This window comes from Phragmites australis, chromosome 7 (genome assembly GCF_958298935.1).
Source record: "Phragmites australis chromosome 7, lpPhrAust1.1, whole genome shotgun sequence".
Classification (NCBI taxonomy): Eukaryota; Viridiplantae; Streptophyta; class Magnoliopsida; order Poales; family Poaceae; genus Phragmites; species Phragmites australis.
The window spans coordinates 2,261,312-2,287,128 of NC_084927.1; positions in this window are offsets into that span (position 1 = coordinate 2,261,312).

The window sequence follows — 25,817 nt, forward strand, 5'->3', positions numbered from 1 at the left end:
TTTCTGCGGGTATAGTACATAAGGAAATATGCACTGACTTGTACACATTCTATGACAAGTTACAATGGCATGTAGTACTCCATCGCTAAATAAAGCATGCCTTATGGAAAGACAGATTGTTGGGTGCAAAAAAATATCTACTGGGTAGCTGGAAAGATGGAGGCTTCTCATCCAGATATTCCCAACGGGTCTCTTGGAAGTTGCATCCATGGGGGTAGGGCTTGTTGCACACGTACCCTTGTGCCATTACATGTGCCACAAGCCCTGGTACAGCCGGTACGCCACATACGCATTGTGGAGGAACCTGCATGTTGTCACATGTAGTGAGGTACTTATCCCACCACTCCTCATTGAGCTCATGTAGCCTCATCTTTGGCCATTCAACATACGCGCACCTCATTGCCTAAGCCTCATCTTAACCATAGTTGATGTTCGCATACTTTTCTTCGTCTGCGTACCATTCGTACTTGCACCTAGGCTTGTCATACTGTTGGAGGGAAGCAAGTGAATTAGATGAAATTCGTAGCACGGTAGGATGTCAAGCACACTTACCCCACAATAGAACCAAGCAACCATGGCAAGCAGGAACAATTTTAGGCTTGCTATTATACCACGGTTGCACCGTGGCATGCGAGCCTCGTTCTCTTCTATCTACAACTCCAGCTCCCTCTTCTTCTGCTCTTGGTCTTCATTTGTTCTTCACTCTTCATCCTCACGCTTGCATCTATCAAGGATGTTGCGCGATAGCTCGTGAGGGCCCATATTGTCCGTACCCTTATCGGACCCAGAGCCGGACCCAAAAGCCATGGAAGGGATTGTGTTGGACTATGTTGGAGAAGAAGTAGCCATAGATGGGTTACCTTTATATACACAAGGGGGGTATACTGCTAGGAACTGTTGAGTGTGTTGGAGGGAGAGTTATTACGATGCCAGGGTGGGTCTCAGGGATTCCTTTTGCACGGATGTCGAAAGCATCCGCCGACAGAGAGAGAAATATACGCGGTGCTATAGAAGAAGGGATAAGGTCACAGGCGAGTGTTTCCTCATCATTTTACTGCGTGTAGTCAGGTTGTGTCCAAGCTATAAGATAGGATGCTTAGAGCTCTGTCGTGTGGTCACTTCGTGTGTAAAGCCTGAGTCATGATAGAGGTATTGTCATTTCATGGTTAAATATAAGTCATGTTGTCACTTCATGTCAAAAGTGCGAGTCACGACAGAGATGCTGTGCTGCAGCAAGGTGTTGTCATTTCATGCTAAAAGCTGCGGCATGTCAATGAAAGTAAATTATATAACATATAAAGGTCATCATAAGCATTCATTTCATGTCTGTGGCTACAGAATATAAGGCAATATGCACCAACTCATACCCTACTCGTACACAATCTACAATAAGTTACAATGACATGTAGTTATTACTACCGCTTTCCAGCAAATGGACCCATGAGTTGTCATTTCATACTTAAAGTCAAGTCATGTAGTCACTTCGTGTCTAAAGCCTGAATCAAGATAGAGGTGTTGTCATTTAATTTTTGATTGAAGCTCTTTCATGTGGTCACTTCGTGTCTAGTAGCTCCGTGATGACGTCCTTGCACGTGTCCGCCTACAATGCCCGAGAGAACACATTTAATAATAAGAACGAAAGTCAATACAATGAAACATCTTCACGTACCATTGCGTGGTACGCCACCATTGGCTCCATAGCGAACGTGTCGGTGACCTCTACCTCATGCTGCGGTGATTCCGAAGGCACTGGGATGCACCTTACCCGCGATACCTTGTGGAACCAATGCAAGTATGAGTCCTCCGTCCTATGGTTGTAAGGTCCGCTGGGGACGTGGACGTGTGCAGCAATGTCCACCCACTCGTCCACCCACACCTACAATTTACCCCTCCAAGTTGCATCGTACGCGATGCCTTGATCCTTCCTCGTCATCCTACAAGACAAAGTTACGATTACAGAACTAAAAACATGAACAGCAAAGAACCTGTAACAACAAATACTTACAAGTGAGTGTTGTTCGTCGGTCATCATGACAGGGGGAAGTACTGGTGATATTCGAACTGACTGAGCACTTTGTCCAGGTAGTAGGGCTCAATTGTGATGATGAACACCAGCTGTCGCCACGTAAGCAAGAGAGCCTAGTCCCTGTGGCATAAGTCGGAGAGGCCAAGAGGCGCCCGCATCATGACCGCCTCGTGGTCGTACGATGTCCAGCGCACCCTGTCCGTTTGAAGCTAGTCGAATGAGGCAACGAACTGAGGGTATGAAGAGTGTGTCTTCGTTATCGCCCACCTCGGCTGCATGAAAAAGAAAAGTGTCAGGCATATAAGCGTCATGAAAGAACATTACTAAAAGAAATGTGTTAACTTGTATTCCTTATGTCACGCTTGCACCAAAGCGAACCCATCACAGGGACGTCCATTGCGTCATGCACGCCGAACTTGTCGAGAAAGTAGAAAGCCTCGTCGTACGAGCTCAGGTGCAGGCGCCCTATGTTGAAGCACTTGTACGACCACATGGTCAGGAGCAAAGGACAATTTGTGATCGACCCATAGTCACTCCTCATGCTGCAGGCCTCGCACAACGCCCGGTACGTTTGCGCTAGGACTGCGGAGCCCCAACTGCATTGAGGGACCTGCTCCAGGGGGCCATCCGCAATCTGCTGCGCGAAGAAGATGAACCGCTTTTCGGCGGTGTTTGCATGCATGCTGGTGAAGACGACCCACCTGAACAACCACAATAGGTACGCCTCCAGGTGCTGTCGCACTCTCTAGTCCTCTGACTCTGGCGTCAGGAAGTCCGCCCTAAACTGTTGGACCTAGGCCTTTGATGGACTGTGGGGCTTGTCGAAGCCCACCTGCTCAGGCTGCTGACCTTCAGGGATGACTTCGTGGAACCTAGCGAACACAGCAATCCCCGCCAAGGGCAATCTCAGTAGCATAGAGACGTCTTGTAGCGTGACAGTCATCTCACCTACGGACAGTGTGTTTCTCCAACCTCCAGGTCGACCAGTGCTGTCAGCAGTGCCCTGTCAAGGGGAAACTAGGGGCTTGGTCCCTAGTCGGGTCGAGGAGATGTGCCAAAGGAAGGAGACCCGATGCCCTCAACTTATGGAAAATAAAAAATGCGAGTAAAAAATCGAGTGATTTACAACAGCAAACATATAATGCACAAAATTATTACCTCGGGATCCAATGCTAGTCAAGCCTCCAGAAGTGGTCCGGAGTATGTAAGAGCTAGGCCGGGTACAACTCAGTGCCGTCCAAGTGTGTCTGATGCGTCACATCGATCACAGGGTCGATGAGCTTCGTACCTAAAAGCAAAAAAGATTGTACTGCATGACATAATGAATACGACAAGCACATAGTAATGCAACACATAATATGCAAAATAAAAATTAAACTTGAGAGAAATAAAACACAAAGTATAATGCATAAATGAAATACAATATGGGGAGAAATGTAGCATGTTGTTCAAAAACATCATATAGTACAACACATTATGTGCAACAAATTTTGAGTATGTACAAAAGTTAGCAATATTACAACAAAGAGTAAGGTAATCCGAATATAACATAACCCAAACAGTCCAAATATTACCCCAAATACAAAGGTTATCAGGTACTCTGAATAAAACGTAATACAACTTGGTCCAAATATTACAGGGTCCAAATATAACATCATATACTTAGATTATCCAGTAACTCCAAATAGTACATAATACAACATGCTCCACATATTACAATATAACTCGCGTTGTTCAAATATTACATAATACAACAATATGCTAGGCTTCAACACATAAACAAACGAATATTCCAAACATAGAGCACCATCCAATTAATAATACAACATGGACCTCGATCATACAGCCGAATAACCAGAATGCTCGCTGAAGGACACGACCTCCATCCAGATTGACAAAATCATGAGTAGCAACGTAGGTGCCTGGGTTTCTGCCCTGAATAACCTTTAGCAATGAAGGTAAGTTGTGGTATGAGTCTCTATATGTGCCAAACCTCTTCTCTAACACCTTCTGTTTCACTCTCCATACCATGTCATATGAAATCTTGTACCCAAATCTGGTGTTGATAGCATGCATAACTCCAAACAGAGACATACTAGTCTTCTTCACAATCTCTAGGTACATCACATTTGCAGCATAATTAGTGCTCATGTTCCTGTACGCACACAGAGGTCGGCTCAAGTTGCAAGTATGTGGCTCAACAATAGACGCTAACCATGCTGTGTCATACCTCGGCAAGAATTCAAGAACTCGCCAAGTGCAACCTTCAGCTAATCAATTTACGTCGTATGTCTGAGGATTATATATTACCACTTGAACTCCCCCAGCTCTGAGAAACACCATCTCTTCACTGCATACTGCAGATGAACCTTGTCATGAAACATTTGGCCTTTGGTCACCACGATGAAATCGTACTCCCATGCCGACTCATGTCCATCGTTCACCATCAACTTCTCCAAGAAAAAATTCGCTCATTCTTCCAGGATACCTGGACATGAGTCCACAAATGTGCGGAACTCATCGTTATCTTCCTCCATCTGGTCCACTAGTGCCTCGTCGCGCTCTTTCTGATCAGCATGCATCGCGGCCTGATTTTCTTCCCCGTCGTTACGTTCTTCTCTTGCAGTCTGCAGCTCAACCGGTGTACTAGTCTGCAAAGGTACCTCCGGAACCACACTCTCCTGCACCACCTCATGGACAATATTTTCACCAACAACTTCTACGGTGCTAGGTCCAACTTCTGTGGATCTAAAATCGCTTGCTTCTACAAGGATACAGTGGGAAAAACCCCGTCTCAACCCCAATGACGCAAATTACTGCCATTACTTCGAATATGTAACCTGCAAGAGCTCCCACTGCCAGCTGGTTTCTTGATGTCTAGGAATCAGAACCTTCATCATGAAATTTTTATTTTTATTCAAATTGAATTAAAAGAGTATCACATGAAATGATAAAAATGCATATAAATAGAATGTTACAAAGGAACTTACTTTTTCACCAAATAACTTAGAGTTGTAATATTTTTATAAATTAGTACATCGCATGAGAAGAATATTAGTGAATTTTTGTAGATTTTTGAGAACTTATTTGAGGCACTAAAAATTGCTACAATTTATAAAAGTAGGTTTATTTAGAGAATTGTAATTAAATATTGGCTCAGGCTTTTTGGATCAAACCAATTAAAACGGGTTGCTAATGAACTCTAGTTTGCTCATAAAAAATGTTTAGAATTTTTAGACTACTTTTGTACTCCCAAATAAAATCAAAAATTAAATAAAAAATAGAAACACACAGCTACAAATTACAACACGGCTTGCTTTCTTCTAGCTTTCCGTACTATCCGTCACCGTATTTGTACATAAGGTATCAAAGTGCCGTATTCGGTACCTTAATTACTGAAAACTATTGAGTCCATCTTTTTCGGTGCCTCGCGTATCGAAATTACGATTTCGGTAAATAAGGTACCAAATACACATATTAAATTTGCAAATACGACAACATGTTATTTATTTTGGTAAATCGATCAAAAGCCTCTTCTTTTGGTTCACTGTCAGCAATGCCTCCTTCCTTATGCTCCTGCACTTTCCGATTGCGCGTAGCCCTAGTCTGGACCTACAATTACAAGCAAACAAATGGTAAGTAACACTGTGTAATGGAGAGTTCCTTACAAAAGTTTATTCAATTTCATTTACCCCCTGAGAATAACCAGAATGAATGAATGTTTCCTTTCACTGGCTCTCTTTCCGCTTGCTTTTCCTTTAACTTCTCTAGCTCCCAATGCAGTTCCTTATTCTCGTGAGAGAGCATCTCATCCTTCGAACTCGTCCGGTTATTCTCATCAGAGAGTGCCTGATTTGCACGCAGCAATTTTTCCATCTCCAAGGTGAACTCCTTTGGATATGGAAATGAAATGAAGAAGCTTTAGAGTCTCATCTCATGTACAAAGAAAAGCTTATCATTTACGTATTTCCGGTGAACTTAATGAATATATGACCTTGTTTCTCTTTTTTTTTTTCTGAAGCGGGCACTAATAGAGAATTAGGACATAAGTGGAAAAGTGTCTGTACAAATCATATTTGTACAGACAGTTTTTGAACCATATGTACAAATTCGTTTGTACATACAGCTCGAGGATACAGTTGTTTGTACTTGTGAAATATCGCAGACGGTTCACAAGTAGAGCTGTATGTGAACTTGATACAGTACAGACGGCTCCAGTGTCGAGCCATCGGTGAACTTGTAATAGTACAGACAACTCCCATTTCGAGCCGTCTGTTCATTTTTGGAAAGAAGGATGTAGGTTAGAACCGTCTGTACATTCATTTATACAGTATATAATTTATATATTAGTAAATATAAATTCACAACAGATCATACACAGATCATCCACTAGCCCAAATCATTCAACAAATTCAAACTCCATTCACAATAGATCATACATATCATACACATAGCAGATCAAACATCTTCATTCAATGTCACAAAATCATACACATATCATACAAAGTCGTTATCAAACTCACTAAGTCATAAATAGAAGTAAAATACTAATATTGTTGATTTTGATCACTAAGTCATAAGCAAAGGCTCACAACATTTGCAGCCTTTACTGCCTCATATGGAGGCTTCACAGCGCACTTGACCTCCATATTTGTCATTTTCATTCAAAGCAAAGCAAAGCAAAGCAAAGCAAAGCATTCTTCATTCTTGAGTCAACAAAGCAGCCAACAAATTAGCTTTACCACACTGAATTAAAATGAAGTAATGAGTTCAATTTGCTTCATTTTCTATATCATTAGCCAGAAAGGTATAATAAATCAATAGATTGCAAGATGTAAGCATTTTCAATATATTAAACTGAGCAGCTTCTATTGAGATTACAAATCCTAGTAGCTCCTAAAGTTGTCGCGATCATAAAATTCGCCGCTCTCCTTTATGATGTCCGCATGTACGAAATAAATGAGCCGTTTTTGAATATACATGAGATGCCCTTGTTGAGAATATTTGTAGGAAATTTATATGTCTATAGAAGAAAATTAAAATAGTTAGACACAATAATGAAAACACAACGATGAAAAATGCATTTTAATATATTATAATTACACTAATCGGCGGATATACTGGTGAACTAGATCTAACGATTTGTAGCATATACTGGGCAACATAGTACCCACATAGGTTGTTGCCCGGTGGCTTCTTGTGACACTGCTGAAATTTGTGCACGCTAAATTTAGTTCTATGGAATGCATATTATAACGGTAAATTGATGTGCGATGGAGGAATTACTACCAGGAACTTATGTTGGTGGGTCGCCAAGGGTTTTTCTCTCCGTACAAGCCCGTCCATCAAAACATACTTCGCGAACGCCGTTGTTAGCAAGTCTGTAAAATCAGAATACCTCTTTGTTTCATAGTTCATGTGGTCAAAGTATATGCAGTGTTGATTCTGTGGAAAGATACAAATTAGTATCCAATGGAAACCATAGTTATACGGTAGAAGAATGAGGTCCTTCGTTCCACAGAGAGCAACCATGGCCTCCGCGACATATCTCTCAACCTCCCAGCGAGATAAAGTGATCGTTGCCCCACATACGACCTTAGGACGATGTGCATGTTCCTAATCTTTCAACTAGTAAAAGGACCTGGACAGAGTTCTCTAGCATCAAAGACTCCTTTTGGACAATACTGTAGTGCCAAGACAAAATGCACTAACTCGGCATAGAAGTGGCAAACAACTGCCGAGACAGAGATAAACAGATTACGAAAGATAGTAACAACAATTTGAACCAGTAATTTATCTAGTATCAAGTATGTAAAGCACACACTGAACTCACTGCAGCACTGATCCAAGGATCAACTTAACAAGCAGCACAATGGAGAACCAATCCATCTGGTGTTTATCAATGAACAGGAACAGAAATGAGAGACACACCAATTAGTCTCCAAGTGCTATCAAATTCAACCAACAACTAGAGAATCCACAGACCTAAACTAGTGTACTCAGAGAACATGCCCAATTTCAGCAATTTGACTCATCATTGAGAAAGTATAAACATGTACCAATGCTGTCCAGAAAAGAGAAAAGAAGCAAATACTCACAGAAAGATTCTCTAAAAGGCAATATCAGTCGAGGCAAGGCAATATCAATATCACATAGCATTTGTGCTTATAGGGTAATGCCAAAAGCATGTCCAAAACAAGGCAATCAGCAGCATAACCATGCTCAGATCAGGGCATATAGCAATTAGACATCATATAGCATTGCCTCCAATCATGCATCCACACGAGCACGAACATGTCAGGAGAACGGGAGGAAAGGAGTGGTAGTACCTTGTGAAGCGGCTGGTGCCAGAGTTGCGTCGGCGAAGGGGAGGGAGGTTGTCGGGGAGGCAGGTTGTCGGAGTCATCGGGGAGGGAGCTCGATCATCGGGAAGGGAGGTCGTCGGAGTTATCGGGGAGGGAGGTCACCAGGGTAGTCGGGGAGGGAGGTCATCAGAGTCTTTGTGGAGGGAGGTCGCTGGGGTCATCGGGGAGGGAGCTCAGTCATCGGGGAGGGAGGTCGTCAAGGTCGTCGGGGAGGGAGCTTAGTCGTCGGGGAGGGAGGTGATCGGATTCGTCGGGGAGGGAGGTTGTCGGGGTCGTTAGGGAGGCAGAGGTTGAGCGGTGGGTTGGACGAGAACTTGGTGGCGGCTAGGGTTTAGGAAAGAACTTGGTGGGGGCTAGGGTTGGACAAAATGGTATCTATATGCACCTAATTACAGACGGGTCATAATAACAAGCCATCTACAATAATAGTGGTACAGACGGGTCTTAATATAGGGTCGTCTATACTTATTTAATAGTACAAACGGTCACTTACGTAGAGCTATCTGTAATATTATTAGTATAAACGGCTTGTTACTATGACCCGTCTGTAATATTGCTTTTCTACAAATCATTAAAAATTACAAAATTCATAAATAATTCAGCCGAACTCCAAATGAGATGAAACTTTTATGTAATTTTTTTGATTTAATGTGTACTATCACATGGTGTAGGTCTCACTCATGTTACTATAACCCAAAATTTAACTTAAACACTAAACATGTAGTTAATGTAACCTAAATTAAACTTGAATATTAGACGTATTTATTAAACTAAACTAAAACTAGCAAAATTCATAACTCATTCATACAAACTCCAAATTAATGAGATGAATTTTTTTAGTAAATTCATAACTAATTCATTTTTACATATTACATTACAATATATAAGTACATAACAATCGAGTAACATCATACAACTTTAACAATCAGCTCTTCTTGATGATCGATGCACAGATAGCAAGCCGCCCCAGTCTGAAGTTGTTCCTCGTTAAGGGCGATGCCATCTCCAAGAGGGTACTCATCAAATTGATTGTACTCTTCTTCATCCACGACATTCTCAACTCCGATAATCTTTCTTTTTCCCTAGGACTACGTGAAGCTTTGAATTTGCTGGGTCATGCAAATAAAAGACCTAGACAACGTGCTTAGCGAGTATAAATGGTTCGTCTTTGTATGCGGCACGTTCGAGGTCGACAGTAGTCATTATGTACTTGTCTACCTTAACACTTGAGAGTGCGACCCAATGGCACCGAAAGAGGGGGATCTTAAAACGTACGTAGTCGAGTTCACAAATCTCCTCTATGTACCCATAGTACGCATAGACCCCACGTTTGTTCCTCGAAGGCATCTATGCGCAAACCGTTGTTCTGTATTGTGCTCTTACTATCATGTGCTCTGGTATAAAAGGTGTACCCATTTATGTTGTATGCTTCAAATTACACGACTGTGTGACTTGGCCATCTTGTCAACCAGTCAATATTGTCCTCTGTTGAACTATTATTACTAACGAGTTGTTGAAGCTGCGGTTGTGCTATTTTGTGGTCTAAGCCTCCGTACGGCCTGGATTATCTGCGTAGCATGTCCTTATGCATGTCGATATGCGTGGATACTTCAGTCATGTGCTGCAAAACTGTAAAATGGGCTTTAGATAATGTGGCAAAGTCAGCTTTGATTTCCTACCTATGGTCCCCTTCCCATCTAGTCTCCCCACCTAAAGAGACATGGGCACACCTATTAGTTTGAGCTTCTCCATGTAATCGATGCAGAACTCGACTATCTCTTCGGTTGTGTAACCTTGGACGATGTTTCCCTCTGGACGAGATCAATTATGTACATACTTCATGAGAATTCCCATGTACCTCTCAAACGGATACATCTGGCGTAGGAATACTGGGCCGTATATCTTTATCTCTCTCACGAGGTGAATGATAACTTGTACCATGATATAAAAAAATGATAGAGGAAAGTACATCTCAAGATGACATAATGTCTTCACCACATCGGCTTGTAAAACATCAAGTACTTCGGGATTGATGACCTTCTGAGAAATTGTGTTGAAGAAGTAACATAGCTTGGTGATTGTGTCTCAGAGATAGGCTGGCTGGATATTTTGGATTGCAACAGGAAGCATCTGTGTCATCAACACATGGCAACCATGAGACTTCATGCCAACTAATTTCAAATTTTGCATCGAAACAAGTTTCGAGATGTTGGTGAAGTAACCGGACGGAACTTTCACACCATGCAAGCAATGTCACAGTTCAGTTCTCTCGGCCTTTTTCAGATTATAGCAGGTAGGAGGAAGCCTCATTCTACCTTTTTCGGAGGGCTCAGGTGCCAGCTCGGGCCTGATGTTCATATCAACCAAGTCAAGCCTTGCATTGATGCTGTCCTTCATCTTTCTTGGAATATTAAGTAAAAGACCAATCAAGCTTTTGCACACGTTCTTCTCTACATGCATGACGTCGATGCAGTGGTGAACTTTAAGGTGTTGCCAATACGGTAGCTCCCACAATATCGATCTTTTCTTCCACATGCCACCGGTATCCTTAGGTTTTTTACTCCCCTTTCCAAACACAACATCGAGATCTTTAACTATATTGTGCACCTCTTAATCACTGTAGTGCCTTGGACATAAATCTCTCTCCCCTGTTCCGTCGAATTGTTCCTTCATATTGCGGTATGGGTGATACTTGTTAAGGAACCTACGGTGGTGCATTCACATACTCATGGTACCATCTAAGAAATGAGGGCACGCCGTGTGTACTTGTTTACTCTAGCCCGAAAGGTTACGTAGTGTGGGCAAATCATTGATTGCGCAGAACAACAAGGCACATAGCGTGAAATTCTCTCTTTTGTATGCATCCAATACTTGCGCCCCTTCGATCCATAATGTTTTTAGATCTTCCACCAATGGTCTCAGGTACACATCAATATCTTTCCCAGGTTGTTTCGGGCCTTGGATAAGCAATGACATCATCAAGTACTTCCGCTTGATACACAACTAAAGAGGTAGGTTGTAAATACTGAGAACAACTGGCCAAGTGATGTGCCTGCTGCTCATGTTCCCAAAAGGATTCATACGATCCATGCTCAAAGCAAACCTTATATTCCTTGATTCTGGTCATCGAAGATCATGTCGATGTTTCTCCACTTGGGAGAATTGACAGGGTGTCTTAGCTTTCCATCTTGCTTGCGGGCCTCCGAGTGCCATCACAACAATTTGCCTTCTTTTCGATTCACAAAGCAATGCTTAAGACGTGGAATTATACACAGATATCACACCACCTTAGCAGAAATTCCTTTCTTCACCTCGTTGTTGTCTGATTGATTCTTACGCTTATATCGAGATGTTTTGCACACTGGACATAAATGCAAGTCTGATAGATCTTTACGTTAGAGGATACAGTCGTTTGGACATGCATGCATCCTTCCTACATCCATCCCCAATGGGCAAAGAACCTACTTTGCTTCGTATGTGCTTTTGTGAAGCATGTTTCCATCTGGAATCATGTCCAATAAGAGTTCTAATAGCACCCTAAAACCTTATCTGACCAACCATCACTTGCTTTCAATTTAAGCAGTTCAAGAACAGATGACAACTTTGTGTATTCCGGTTTGCATCCAGGGAACAACGGTTTCTCTGAGCCCTCAACTAAGCACATGAATTTGTTAAAGTCTCTCTGAGTACTCAAGTTCACGTCTGCATTGCACAGCATCTGATCCAACCTATCATCATCATCTGCACCACCACAATCATCATCATCAGCACCAAATTCCTCATCATTTTCTCTTCCTATGTCGACTTCGGGTTCTTTGACAATACCAACGTCTTCGTGTAACACATTCTGCTCTTCACCATGTTTGGTCCAACACATGTAGTCCGGTTTGAAGTCCCTAATAATCAAGTGCACTTAGATCTGTATGGTTGTATTCTATCTAAGAAAGTATCTTTTCTTTCTACAATCACAACAACGACAATATATAAATTCAACACCCTTCTCCAAACGATCCTCCTCGGCAGCCGCCAGAAAAGCCGTCACTGCATCAAGATACCCTTGGTTCATACAAGAACCGTACATCTAGCCATGATCCATCTAAAATGTACGAAGTAAATTAATGTCAAATTAACCTAATAAAAGATAGCAACCAAGCTTTTTGTCAAAAAAATGGAGCTACCATGCATGCATGCATGAACCAAACAAATGACAATTAATTCAAAAATAATTAATGATTACCATTATATTATATACATGTATTGCTAAAAATAAGGGCTAACAATAATTCAAAACTTATCATTACATACTATATAGTTATTGATAATTTTACGTTTATATAACAAAAATCTAAAATTTATCTAGAACACTAGATTAATGCTAGACATTTATAGTAACACATAAATAAGCCTTGATCTATGTTTTGAGCATCATATATACCTAGAACAATTAATATATTCTAGATCATCATGAAAAGAATCTAAATCTAGATATAGATATAGTTGATCTCTCAATATAAAATTAGAACACAAATCTACATCATCTAATGAATAAAACAATACTATGTTATCATGAAAAAAAATCTATATCTAGAGCTAGATCTAGCTAGCTCTCCAAACAAAATCTAGACCATCTAAAGTAAATTAAAACATAATGCTTATCTTGGAGTAACAAATGGCAATGAATCTTCAAGTTTTCACCAAAATCTAAAAAAAATTCTGGTCAAAATCATCGGCCCCTTCCTCCAAAAGTTGCGCACAGTAAACCCAAAGCTGCATTGTGTTATACTTCAGACAAACTCGATCTAGAGGTAGGGGATGATGTACTATTTTATCATTACAGACGGCTTCATGTTTGGAGATATCTATACTAAAGTGTCCCACCTTCATTCGGCCATTTTCTTAGACGGCTCGTAATTCTCACTGTCTGTATTAATTTTACGGACAGTTCCTATTTGGTGTCGTCTATGCCATTTGTTTTATTACAGACAGCTTCAAATATAACATGTATGTATTAATGTTATGAACAATTTTTTTTTGGAGTCATCTGTGATATTTGTTTTACCACGGATGGCTCCAAATACAAGCCGTATGTATTAATATTACAGATGGTTTCAAATGAAAATCGTCTGTACTAAAAACGTCCCACCACTTCTGGACGTGTCTCGTCATCTTTGCATATAGTTCCTTTTTAGAGCCGTCTGTGATAATCTTTACACAGATGGCTCCATAGAACCATCTGTACAGGGGTGTCCCACTAAATCATTTCTGTAGTAGTGGGGACAAAGCCCCTTGCTCACGCCGGGGATCGAACCTTGGTCGCGAGTGTGACTCCCTTGTGCCTTGACTGTCACCATCTCGCATCAGGTCAGGACCTTGTTTCTCTTGACCTTCTCTTCAAGATATCCTTTCTTGACCCTAATTATGAAAGTTAAAGGCCAAGTTCTATGTTTGGGGTCTTTCTATCTTAACAATGGACACCAAATTAGATTCTGGGAAGATAAGTGGCTGGGTAACTACAGCTTCAAAGATATGTACCCATCTTTATATAACATTGTTCGTAGGAAAAATGCATCCATAGCAACGTTGTTTGATAGGATTCCTCTAAACATTTGTTTCCGCAGAGCATTGATTGGAAATAATTTGACACTTTGGCATCAGTTGGTATCCCGTATTGTTCATGTGCAACTTAATGATCGTAATGATGTGTTTAGATGGAACTTACGTCAGAATGGTCAATTTTCGGTTCATTCCATGTATCAAGCTCTAATCAACAATGGAAATATAGAGAGGAATAGTGTTCTATGGAGGGTGAAGCTTCCCTTCATATTCATGTGGTACCTACAAAAGGGAGTAATTTTAACCAAGGACAACTTAGCTAGACGGAATTAGAATGGTAGTAAGAGGTGTTGCTTTTGTAGTAACAATGAGACTATCCAACATTTGTTTTTTGATTGTCACTATGCTAAGTTTCTTTGGAAAGCAGTTCAAATTGCTTGTAATATGAACCCACAAACCAATACCTCTCAAATGTTTGGGGATTGGCTTGTTGGGTAAGTACAAAGACTAAGTAATAGATGTTGGTTGGAGCAGCAGCTTTATGCTGGGTTTTATGGCTTAGCAGAAATGATATGGTTTTTGACAAATCAGCATTCAGAACTTATATGCAGGTACTATACAGAGGGACACACTGGCTCCGCTTGTCAACGCAGCTGCAAAAGTGTGAGGAAGACATAGATCTGATGCGGACTACATGTCGTACTCTTGAAACGGTGGTGATGCAAATTTTCGCTAAAAATGGATGGAGATTTAGTAATAGGATTTGTGTTTAATAAAGTCTCGTCATCTAAACTATGTTAGTTTTCATTGGTTTAAGTTATTCTATCATCACGATATGTGATGTTGAAGCTTGAGGGCTGAACTTTGTAACAATGTTTGATGGCCAGAAGCTCTCAAGCTGAAGGTCGGGATATTGTTTTCAATTATCTAAAAAAAAAGAAACCACAAAATTCTAGATTCATCCAATAAACATATACTTTCAATTCATTATTCAGATTCATCAAGCATCAAAAGAATGTAACCCATGGACATCATGCACGAAAGAGCTCGAAGCAACTTTGAGCACTCATCGAAACACCGGTCGTCTAGAGTGAGTCCAATGTGTAGCTAGCATCTAGCTCCTTGTGACACGAGGTGGAAATGAAGGTATGGAGAAACCAAGATTCTCCGCTGAAGGTGAGCGAAGACTGAAGAGTGGTGTGATGGGTTGTGCTGTGTTCTTGGCCGAACACGTAGCACGAGTGAAATTTACCTACAGCTGCACATGATCCCAACTCCAAGAACCTAAAGAGAAGAGGAAGGAGATCACTGCAGCCAGAGCTTAAAGGGGCTGCGATGGCATAGACAACCTGCCTGCCTTCTATTCCCAAAATAGTTCTGAGAGCAATAATGGATGAGCTCAGGTTAGCATATATACTTTGGTCAATGTCAAAGGAGAAAGATAGCAGGATGATCACACTATGTAGAAAACACAAACACGTATTTCTATTTTGCTTTGGTGGTAGATGGTTTACATTATTTATATTTTGTTTGGTGAGTTCTTCTCTGAGTCAGGTTGCACTTTATAAGGGTTTTTTTTCCTCCCTAGGCACTTAAAGGAAGGATTATCTTACAAATCCCTCAAAACTTGAACTTTATAAAACATTTTCAATTTCTGGAAAAGAAATTTCGTGACCGTTGTGCCTGAAAGAAGGTAACAAAGCCGGCTCGGGTTTGGAGTGTTGCAGCACAAAACGCTGCTACGGGCGTGCCCTTTATAGCCCAGGGCTGCCGCATATGTCTTTTCTTAATTCCAGAGATTACAAAGATATGTTACTAACTACCGTATGACCTATACAGCTCATATTCTTGATACATACGTTAGCTATGTTAACAGTGCCCGATCAAAATTTTAACATAGATATTTTAGCCTCACACTTCTTCAAACTTGCAAGAACATGTAGCTCGATCTTTCATTCTCGTTAGAAATTAAAGTAGGTTTGATTACTCATTAGAGCTAACTGATCACAACTATATAAAACCAAGCTCTTTCTACTTGAATGATCAATCCGGAATAGCTTGTCGGGCAGCTGCCTCATAGCATGTCGTTCCATGTATAAAGATAAAGATATTCGCAGACCCGGTCTTGATATTTCGGTGGTTCGGGACGAGATTAAAAATGGAGCTCCATTATTAAATATAAATCGCTCAGATCTAATTTTTTCAGTTTGTTTTTGGACCGATATACACAGTATATATACATATAGGACCTTTGGATTTTGGAGGCCCGGAGCGGTCATACCACTCGACCCCCCTCCGGACCGGCCCTGGATATTCGCTTTACCTCTCTTTATGACATGACACAAAGAGAATATATTGCAGAAGCATTAAAGGAAGTTGCTCTACGGAATATCAAAATGACAGAAGATGATGATGTCACTACTACATAACACCATATATATAGCGCCCTATCAGTACCGATTTTTAAGCTTTCGTGTGCGAACAATAGCTGAGAAGATAAGAATCGACACTGATACATCAGTACCGGTTCTAGCTACGAACCGTCACTGATAATTGCTATTATCACAGCTCATCTTAAAAAATTCATAACTTTTTTACACAAAATCGGATGGAGAAAAACTTTATATAAAAATTATAGCTCTTGATGAGATCTACAACTTTTAGTTAAAAACTTTATAATTTGAGGTCATTTAAATACTCAAATAATTATAATAAAGTTGCAGCAGTAGCCGATGACAACTCACGTTACAAAATTCATAACTTTTCACACTAAGTCGGATGGGGAAAAACTTTATATTAAAATTGTAGCTCTCGATGAGCTCTACAACTTTGTAGTTGATCAATTTTTTATTTGAGATCATTTAAATATCTAAATAGCTATTCAGATGTTCGGTCAGAAGATGTCAAAAAGATTTATTTTGCTACTATACTCAATAACAGACAATAGCTGAGATGGTTAGAGGGGTCATACGTGCGCACAGCCTGTGAGATCTTGAGTTCGAGTCTTGGTTGCCGCATGCGAGTGAATATCATGTGACTTTACGAATATTGGGACGGTCGGATGGGCAGTCTCTGGTCAGGTGCCTCTGGTTGCGAAAAAAATTGAAACTTTTTTCGACCTGAAAAACATTGAATCGAGATCGACTATCAGTGCCAGTTGTACTCGGCACTGAGAATCACTATCAATGCCGGTTAAGGCCACCAACCGGCACTTACGAATATTGGGGTACGGTCGGGTGAGCAGCCTCTGGTCAAGTGCCTCTGATCACGAAAAAAAATTGAAACCTTTTTTGGCCTGAAAAATGGTTAATCGAGATCGACTATCAGTGTTGGTTGTACCCGGCACTATCAGTGCTGATTGGAGCCACCAACCGGCACTGATAATGATTTTTAGAATCGGTTTCATACTTGACACTGATAGTCAGTGTCGGTTCAAAACCCGCTACTGATAGCAATTTTGAACCGACACTGATAAGGTGTTTTGGTATAGTATGTACTGCAGAACATGCACAAGCAGACACATACGGGACACACAAATAGAAGGGATTTACAATGAAACAATCCTAAACAACTTATTTCATATAGGCAATCAACATGAAAGATCATACCACCAGAACGAGACAACTGGAATGCACGTTCCGATATTAATATACTGAATTTAAGGTAAGCAAAAAATCTTTGGAACTTTCATGCTCTTCAAGTTGAATTCTAACTATGAGCAATCTCTCAGATCACTTACAAATATACGCAATCACCATGAAGGATGATATAAACCGAACAAACCAACTTGTAATACCCATTCCAATATTAATATCCTGAATCTAAGGTAGCCAAAACAATGCGTGGTAGCTATTGCTAGAATTCAAGTCGAATTCTAGCAATGAGCAATCTCTCAATTTAACCAGATCACTTACAAAATAGAGGAGTGAGAATGTCATCAGAACATGCTAACTGACCATTTTCTTCATGTAACAGCTGCAGACTCAGAGAATTACACGGGTGCAGGGTCAAGTACACCAGCGCATGAGTAAAATTCAGCAAATTGAAAAGCTAACCAGGCAGCTGCTAATCTACAGACCTTACAGTGCAATGGAAAGATGCTTTCACCGTTTCCGCACTAGAGAGAGCGATGGCATCACTACTACAAAAATTATTTTTAAAGGTGGGTGATAACTCGTTTTTACAAGCGTTTAGTACTTTCGCCTGTGATCGAAGGCCTGTAGAAATAAATAATTTTCACAGGTGCAAAAGTGACCGCCTATGAAAATCTATTATCACAGACGGTTCACTTAAGGAACCGCTATGAAAATAGGTTTTCACAGGCGGTTCCTTAAGCGGACCGTCTGTAGAAATTGATTTCCACAGGCGGTTCCTTAAGTGGACCGCCTGTGATAGTCGGTCACTCAATCGATATTTTTTGAACCGAAAAAAAATAATTTTTTTTTGACCGACCAGGAACCCCACGCGGTCGCGACGTCACCAGTCACAACTCACATGTTTTTTCGCGCGAAATACGCGTGCTACATGGTTTTTGGCACTCGATCTCGAAACCTGTCGGGTCGCACGATCCCTCCCCACCACCACACCAGAGAACGACAACTGAACATTGAGCATATGTAATTCTTTTGATATCTGTAATCCGAAACTTTAAATGATTATTTGGGCATCTAAATGACCTCAAATGAAAAACTTTTCAACTACAAAGTTGTAAATCTCATCGAGGGCTATAATTTTCATATAAACTTTATCCTCATCCGATCTCGTATGGAAAAGTTATGAATTTTTGAAGATAAGTTGTCACACATTTTTACCGGCGGCTATAATTATTTGAAACTTCAAACGATTATTTAGATATCTAAATGACTTCAAATAGAAAAACTTTCAACTACAAAGTTGTATATCTCATCGAGATCCACAATTTTCATATAGATTTTTTCCTCATCCGACTTCATGTACAAAAGTTATGAATTTTTTAATGGACGGTCATTTTGAGAGGCGGTTCACATAAGGAACCGCCTGTGAAAATGACCATTTTTACAGGCGGTTCCATATGTGAACCGCCTGTGAAAATATATTTCCACAGGCGGTCCGTAACTGCAAAAGCTCTCGCCAATTGTTCAGGCGGTTTTTCAAATAAACCGTCTGTAGAAAATTATGCTAAGTGTCTTGAAAAATAGTTTTTGTAGTAGTGCATTTGAGAAGGTGACTGCACCGTGGTTTAGTGAGAAAGGAGATAGAGGCGGAAGATGGCATTGACTGGTACCTTTTTTTTTGTTCTTCTGAATATAAACACCAGCACAAGAGATCTGCTGTAATGGTGGTTTTTTATTGGAGGAGGAGAGGAGGGAGGTGGAGACCATGTAGGTCGCCATCGGTTATGGTGGGCGGTGGCTAGGGTTTGGGCGTAAGGAGCCGGCGGCATGAGAGAGAATGTGAGGATCAGCCAGGCACCTGACCGCAAGAATAAGGGTTTTCTTTCTAATTCTTGCTTATCTCTTTATTAATAATTTTTCTCTTTTTATATACAGAGAGGTTAACTTGGCCTCTAAATTACAATTTAGAAAGTAATGAAAAACCTGAATCTACTTAATATCCAAGAAACAGCATGAACCCGGCTACTACTACAATACATATGTTCATGCCCGTAAACAGTACCCACGAGCGGGCTTTTGGTCCGGCCGGTCCTTATGGGCCATGGATTGGGCCATGACCCCTGACATCTCCCCCCCCCCCCCCTTTCACTTGCAACTCGTCCTCGAGCTGCTAATTGGGGAGAGGTCTGCATGCTGTAAGGTGGGAGCCATGGTTGAAGTCCGAGGAAGCCCCAAATTGAAGAACGAGTTCTGCTCCCATGCGGCTTTCTGGCGTGACGAGCAGTGCCGGAGATGGTTGATGAAGAAATCTATTCGCCTTGTGTTGATGATGACGACGGTGGCCTTGAGTCGAAGGAGTTTGTATATCATTGTTACGAAGAAGAGATACTTGGCAATGAGCTCGGAGAAGAGATGGATTATGGTGATGACGTCCTTGGAGATGATTGAAGTGTAGTACTACTCCCTTGTATCCACGTGCATCCTTGTCGTGCCCATTAGAAGATTTGATCCTCTAGGTTCCCATGGGAATGAGGCAAGTAGGTAGGCGATGAGGACCATCCCAAAAGCGGTGAAGGTCAGTCTCCGAAGCATGTTGTGTGACGATGTGGACGGCCTTATTGGAGATGGTGTGGATAGGAAAGGCGGGCATACATTCCTCCTAAACACTGATGGTTGTTGGATGCAATGGAGGTCGAGCAACCATTGTCGGTGTAAAACGCCTGAAGCTGAGATTGTTGACAACCTCATAGGCACGGTCATTGATCTTGGTTGATTGCAGTAAAAGAGGACAATTGATCGACCCAACACGAAGGACACGAGTTGTCCAGGTCGTCAAAAAAACATGTCTGGGGGACATCCGGTGCTGGTGGGGTGGTTCGTGGTCGCTCTGCTGTTGTTGAAATAGAAGCGGCAGTGTCGTGGAACATGGAGACGGATGCGACCTTGGAGCCTTTTCTCGCCATTGAAGGCAAGGTAGTCGGGTAGGGGTACCACACATAGCCATCGTAGAAGGATGGGAATGGTGATGTACGGGATGTCAAACCTGAGGGCGTAGAGGAATCATCGTTGAAGGAGATGGTCAACGAGTAGAGGCAAGTGGTCGCTGTCGAAGAGATGTAGGAGGCAGCCCAAGAATTGACCCGGCCACTTGGGGTGAAAGAGGCCAGATCAGGCAGCCGGTCCGTGCCACTGGGTACGGAAGCCATCGTCAGCTCAGCATCGTTGTAGGGTCATTTGGTATTGAGCTCGAAGGTTTCCCACCGAAAGACTTGAAATTCGGCGGTGGTTTAGTGGCATCAAACGCCCTGGAGCCTCCTGACCTGAGCGTGAACTCCAGGTTGACCGTGGATGGCGAATGAGAGTCTCCGGCTGTTGAAGTGCCATAAGCCTCGATGAGGGATTCCGTGACTGCGGACACCACAATATCTCGTGTAACGGCCGTGTGTTCCTCCTAAACATTGCCGGAGAAAAGGGAGAAACCGATGGTAGAGACATGACTGGAATTCGGGAGGCTGACGAGATTGCAAGCAAAAATGCTTTTTTTCTTCTTTTGAAACCCATTATCAGGCTTTTGCTTTTGGTATTCTATATCTATCTAATATTAGAAAGCTATTTCACTGGTTTGATTTACATACCTCAGTCATGTTATTTGTCTAGCCTTCAATCAGAATAGCCTCTCCACCGGTTCCGAAGATTCTTTCAGCATCAATGTGCTTTTGGAATCTTCCTATGAAACAAATAACATTCTGGAATTGTTTAGGACAGAACAGGCCTCAGTAGAAAGTGAGCTTTTTTCGCGTATAGCCAACCTCGAAGCCCAATTAGCGCACGGGATGACCCCTCAACTCAACCCTGGCGAGTACGCTAACTTGGTCAGGGAGCATTTAGACGGTGCAGTTAGTATTGACCACTACCGCCAAGTCCATAATTCCTAAATTGATGAAGTACACATAATGGAGCTCAAAAGCCGATTACAAAATCTACTTTTTGAGCATCTTGAAACCGCACATAATAAATATTATGAATGAATCACCTTACAATAACATACGAGAGACTGCTTTCGATTTTTTCGAACAACAAGTCGAACCCAATGAACAATTCCATTCAAAGGAATGTCCTAGAGGGGGCCCTCTGAATAGTAGCTTGAGCCTTCAAATGAACATTTAGATAGATGGCTCAAGCCTACAAAATAGGATGGGAAGGGGGGTTCGGGGGGAAACCCCTCGTTGAAATTGACAAATGCGCTTTTACGTTTTAGCCCCTGCATCTTTTATTCTAGATGCTCATCTAAGTACATTGCATAAGTTATTGTACCTACTAAAGAAATGAAACTCATTATCAAAGGTAGGGATATGAAAAGAGGAAGAAGTCGAGCTAGAAGAAAAATCCCCGCAGTAACCATAGTTGCTGCGTGTATAAGAGCCGAAATAGGAGTGGGTCCTTCCATAGCATCGGGTAACCATACGTGAAGAGGGAATTGTGCAGATTTTGCAACTGCGCTCGGAGCGCACCATGGGATGCTTTGTGAACAGCCCCCTCTGGATGTAGAAAAAGCTTTTGATTTCGTGATGAATTGGAAACATCTCTTTTCCATTTCTATTTACCTAGTTCATATCTTTGTTTCGTGTGTTCTCGGGAGGAATTCTATTTCTAAAGAAAAAGTTTTGGAAGATTTTTTTGAACCTAAGAAGAATTAGGCCAAAAATTAGGATACATTCTGGGAAAATGAAACTTCCATGGAAAAATTCTTGTAGAATCGAGAATGAAGTTTTCATTCTGTACATGCAGTCGATGCGTCGGATGGACGCCAATTGATTGATATTATACCTCCCGGGCCAGAACTTCTTGTTTCAGAGGGGGAATCCATCAAGCTTGATCAACCATTAACAAGCAATCCTAATGTGGGAGGGTTTGGTCAGGGGGATGCAGAAGTAGTGCTTCAGGATCCATTGCACGTCCAAGGCCTTTTGTTCTTCTTCGCATCTGTTATTTTGGCACAAGTTTTTTTTTGGTTCGTGGGCTGCTGAAAGGAAGTCTCCAGTCACATTCCCCGTAGAATCTGCAGAAGATGAGACAGCGCCAAGCATCTCAGAGAAGATTTCATTGGTGGACAGCGCGCGAAGGTTGGGTAAACTGGTCAACTCCAAATGAACAGTATCATGGGCATTGTTCATGCTGTGTGTAATAGAATCCACATGGAACTTCCCGCCTTGAGCTGAGGTGGAATAAGAGGCTGAAAAAAGCATCCCAGAAGGTGACATGGTGGCGGGCCTGGTGAAGTCATGGACGACAGTGTCGATGCGGACGGAGGAATCATCGTTGAGCACACCTAAGGAGACATGTGCAGCACCACCTGGCGTCGAGTTAGGGTGGAAGATCGGCATAGAGGGAACGCCAATGTTTGACATGCAGGTGATGTTGCAGGAGTGTTCATCTGCCGATGGTCATCAAGAAGTGTTGGTCATGACCTTCGCTGAAGCTGTTGATGACGGGATGATGGCATCTGGCAGGATGACGGTTGTCGACAGTGAAGCAGCTGAAGATGCGTTGATGATCGACAGTGTGGTTGCAGGCGACGGAATGAAGAAAGCATCCATCGAGGCAACGCAGTTACCATGCTACTGATCATCCTTGTTGGTACAGGCATCTAATGCTAGCGGTCGGCACGGTAAGGGGGAAGAAAGTTTATGGTCCTCCTTTGGATCCTGAGGGCTGTTGAGGGTGGCAAATAAATCAGCAAACCATTGTTCGTGTTCTTGGCGGTACTCCTCAAGTTGCTTACACAGATCGGCACATGATGGCGTAGTATCAGAGACGAGTGGAGCATGAAGATTGGAGGAAATCGAAGCGTCATGGGTTTTGTTCACGAACCGAACAGTGCCCCCCTGCGGTTGTCATTGTCGAGGTCGATGCAGTCCTTTGCGATCGCATCTGCACATGTAGATCTTGAGTTGACTTTAGGATCGATCCCTCCGACGAAATCCATGACGTCAGAGTGGGTTCTGATATTAGATGTAATGGTGGTTGTTTATTAGAGGAAGGAGAGGAGGGAGGGGGATGTCAACCATGGAGGTCGCCAATGGCTATGGTGAGCGGGGGCTAAGGTTTCGGCGCAAGGAGGTGGTGGCGTGAGAGAGAAGGCGAGGGTTGTCCAAGCGCCAGGCACCTGGACAGCAAGAAGGATTTTTCCTTCTAATTCTTGCTTATCTTTTTATTGATGGTTTGCCTCTCCTTATATAGAAAGAGACTAACTTGACCCCAAAGTAACCTATTACCATTTGAAAAGTAATGGAAAACCCTAACACACTTAATGGCAAAAAAACTGGCATGGACCCGACCACCGCTACAGTATATGTGGTACTGTTTACGCTCGTAAACAGTACCCACGAGCCTGCTTTTGGGCCAGCCGGTCCTAATAGACCATGGATTGGGCCATGACCCATGACATCTGCAATACAACTTCCGCTCTTGAAATTTTTAATTACTACGACTATGATATACCTGCGAGTTAACCGGTCTCAGTTCTCAATCTTGTGAGTTAACGCAACAATTTCGGCATCACTCAATCTTGTGATTTAACCAGTAGCATATCAATCAATCTTTCGTTCACGTTACAAAGTGGGTTTGATTATATTACTCATGAGAATTAACTGATCTCAACTAAAACCAAACTCTTTCTACTTAAAGGACCAATTCACATATCCCTTAGAATGGGAGTGCAAAACAGTAAGGGGTCGTTTGGAACGGAGAACCATGGGAAAAACGAAGGAACTGCATTCCAGAGGAAAGTTTAGGAAAATACCATTTGGAATGGAGGAATGCATCTTCCCGTTACATAGGAAAGGGTTCCTTTCCTCCACAAAACACACGAAACAAAAAATCCAATCAGAGCTCAAGTTTTCGCGGCTGTCCGAGGCGGTGCGTGTGAAGAAGAGAGGAAAGAAAGTAACACGCTACTTGTGAAAATTCAAAAAAAAAAATCCTATAATCTAAACAGTCTAAACTTTTCATTCATGTGTTCTGGATTTTTATAGTTTTTCACTTTTTACTACACCCTATTCCTACGTTTTTCACCCTTCCTCTGTTTTGCATTCCTTCATTCCAATCAGGGCCTAAAGAGGGAATGGCATACGTTCACAGCATGCCGATAAAGATATCCTCATTATGACATGGAGAATATATTCTAGCAGCATGTTTGCAGTATGGAATATAAAAACATGAGGAAATGATGACGTACTGCAGAATGCATCAGCAAACACACAGGGGATACACAAATAGGAGAGATTCACAACTAATACTATGAAAGATCACCAAATTACACGGGTGCAAGGTCAATTACTCTAGCGCATGAGTAAAATAATTAAGCAAATTAAAAAGGTAATCAGACAGCCGCGAGGCTACACATCGCTGATGCCAGAATATCAAAACATCAGGAAATGATTACAAGACTCGATAGTTGAATTCACAAAAAAAGACTCGATAGTTGAATGAACTGTGTTTCTCTGCAATCAGAAGACGAGTTTTTTTTTTGTTATTCCCACCTATCTTATTCTACCCTGTTGGGGATCACTCAATCAAACTCACTCAAGATCGCTCAGCTCTCAACTCACTCGTTCTCTGTCTAACTGACGAAGTTCAGGCTATTTTCGACAGCATACAGTTTTCTGAAGAAAACAGCAGAACTCTGTGTATTTGGGCTGCGCTAACTGTTGCAGCATTTTCTCCTTGATTATTCGTTTATAAAGGAATCTTAGAAAAGATGATGACCGGTGAGGCCGCTAAGTGTGCCACGATCACAACGAAAGGTAACTAAACCTAACAAACTTCATGAAGCTGAAGACTGGGACTTTGGAGGATCGTGCGAGAATAAGATCCTGTCATACCCCACCAATAATCAACCAAGAATCAAACTGGAAGGATGGAAGGATCGATTCCAGTAACCACCAGATCTCAGCAGGACGGGAGCATAAGATTAAGAGCGGGGGCGTACCGACGCTACTATAGAATTAGTCATAAGTGCCACCTCATCAGTGCCGGTTCTAACCACGAACCGCACTGATAGTCAGTATCAGTACGGGTTCTAGCCATGAACCGTCATTGATGATTGCTACAGTAACTAAGTTAGAAAAAATTCATAACATTTTCATATAAAGTTGGATGAAAATAAACTTTATATAAAAATTATAGCTCTCGACGAGATCTACAACTTTGTAATTGAAATTTTTTTAACTTAAGGTCATTTAAATGCCAAATAATTATAATAAATTTTCAGCCAACCAC